The sequence below is a fragment of the Arachis hypogaea genome, chromosome 14 (assembly GCF_003086295.3).
Source record: "Arachis hypogaea cultivar Tifrunner chromosome 14, arahy.Tifrunner.gnm2.J5K5, whole genome shotgun sequence".
In the NCBI taxonomy this organism is placed as follows: domain Eukaryota; kingdom Viridiplantae; phylum Streptophyta; class Magnoliopsida; order Fabales; family Fabaceae; genus Arachis; species Arachis hypogaea.
The window spans coordinates 83,315,972-83,318,742 of NC_092049.1; positions in this window are offsets into that span (position 1 = coordinate 83,315,972).

Consider the following 2,771-nt stretch of genomic DNA (forward strand, 5'->3'; position numbering starts at 1 on the left):
GAACGTAAAACCTGGATTGAGAGTCACTCTTAAAACAAGAAGAAATCCTAATTCCTAAGAGAGAGAGAGAAGATCTCCCTCTGAACTAAATCTAAATCATTGAAAATTAAAATATGCGAGCTCTCTTTGAATGGATGCATTCCCACACTTTATAACCTCTGGTCTATGCTGTCTGTACTTGGATCTGGGCCAAAAAGGGCTTCAGAAATCGCTATGAGCATTTTCTGCAATTTCTGGTGCGTGGCCTCTGTCACGCGTCCGCGTGGGTCACGCGGTCGCGTCATTCAGAGCTTTTCCTTGCCATGCGGTCGCGTCAGTCATGCGACCGCGTCGCTGCTGATTCGTGCTTGGCACACGATCGCGTCATCCATGCGATCGCGTGGATACCAGTTTCCTTAAAGCTCCGTTTTGCCTTCTCCTTCCTATTTTGTATGTTTTCTTTTCCATCCTTTAAGTCATTCTGCCTTAGAAAATCTGAAACTACTCAACACACTAATCACGGCATCGAATGGAAATAAAGGTAATTAAAATAATTAATTTTTAAAGCTTAGGAAACATGTTTTTCACAATATGACATAATAAGGAAGGGAAAGTAAAACCATGCAATTAATGTGAATAGGCAGGTGAAGGATTGTATAAATCACTCAAATTAAGCACAAAAGAACTCATGAAATATGGGTTTATCAGTGCTCTTCCATGGAGGGTGGTGATGGGATGAAAAGATCATTATGTGGTTGAAAAGGAAGTGCACTAGAGCTTGAGGGTTGAATTTTGGAGGTAGAGGGTTGGTTCATGCGAGATATAAGATTTTGGAGTGTAGAGGTGAGACCAATGATGTTAGAGATAAGTGTATTGTTATCCAATGGAGGTTGGGGTGGATCTATGTATGGCTCATTCGGTTCATAGGGTGGTTGGTATGGTGGATGTGGGTTAGGGTCATATGGAGGTAAATGGTGTAAAGGGGCTTGTGAGTTTGGTGGTTCAAAGGTATGTTGGGGAGGTGGTTCATAAGCACAGGGTGGGGTTTGTTGGTAATTACAAGGGGCTCCACCATATCTATCAGCTTGGTATGCATTGTAGAGTGGTCCTTGCCCATGATATCTTGGAGGGTGTTGTTGCCTAAAGGGTTGATCAGATCCTCTTGGCTCCATCCATCTTTGATTGCTTAGACCTTGATGCATATTCCTGTTATAGCTTCCACTCCTTTCAACAGATTTAGAACTAAACTCAAAGCGAGAGGGGTGAGAATTCATGGTAGCTAATAAAAATTAAAAATGAAAATAAAAACAAATTTAAATTAAAAGGTTATTGAAATTAAAATTTTTGAATTTGAAAAATTAAATTTTGAATTTTTGAGTTTTTAAATTTTGAAATTTGAATTTTGAAATTTAAAATTTTGAATTTTGAATTTTGAATTTTGGAAATTAAATATTGAAATTTGAAATTTGATTTTTGAAATAAGATAAGATAAGATTTTGAAAAAGATATGATTTTTGAAAAATATTTGAATTTTGAAATTTAAAACTAAGATAAGATAAGATGAAAATTTTAAAATCAAAATCTGAATTTTTTTTAATGGAAAATTCGAAAATTCAATAAAAATAAAGAGAACAGATATTTTTGAATTAAATGAGGAAAGAGAAAAACAATAAAATGACACCAAACTTAAAATTTTTAGATCAAAACGAAGAAAACAACTAAGAATAACTTGAAGGTCAAGATGAACACGAAGAACAAATTTTTGAAAATTTTTTTAATAACTAAATAAAAACCAATAACCTCTTAATTTATGAAAAAGCAAAAATAAAAACAAAAATAAAAACAAATAAACAAGTAAAAAGCAAATATTTACAATAACCAATAATAAGGCACACGTTTGCAATTCCTCGGCAACGGCGCCATTTTGAAAGAACTGAAGATTGATGGTTTAGAAGTTATAGTAAACTCTCGTTGCAAGTATAGTTACTAAACCAAGCAATCAACCTTTCTTACAAACGTTTTGGTTGTCACAAGTAACAAACCCCTTTAAAATTGATAACCGAGTATTTAAACCTCGGGTCGTCTTCTCAAGGAATTGCAGGGAAGTACGTTCTTATTATTGGTTATGAGTCTTATAAATTGGGGGTTTTGAAGTTTGGGCAATGGGCACAGGTATATTTATAAATTAAAGCAATAAAAATAAATAAGAGATTTTATGTAATTAATTTAAAACCCTTGACCCGGAGAAGATTAATTGGAAGTTCTATCCTTGTTGGATTTTTCTCAAGATCAATTGATAATTGAAGGTTGCTTCAACTTAGTTATCCTTTACTAAGTAAAGTAAAAGAAAGTCAAGTAAGTTGGAAGTCTACTTCTATTCACAAGTTCTAATCCTCTCCCTTGGGAAGGATTAGCATTAGTGACTAGAGAGCCCAACAATAAACCCAATTACAATTTAACTCTTGAGTAATTCAACTCAAGGGTCTCCAAATATCAATCAACTCCAAAATCAAGTTAGGATCTAACTTAGAACATCAATTAATAACAAACAATAGAAGAAGTGATAAATTTGAAATACCTCAATTGCATTAATAAAAAAAATCAATCTAACACGGAACGGTTCATAAATTAAATTAGAAAAATAAATAAAAGGAACATTGAACCTGATAAAATGAAACAATCCTGAAGCTAAGAGAAATCCTAATCCTAAATCCTAAGAGAGAGGAGAGAACCTCTCTCTCTAAAACTACATCTACTCCTAAAATTGTGTGTTATGAGCTTGTGATTATGAA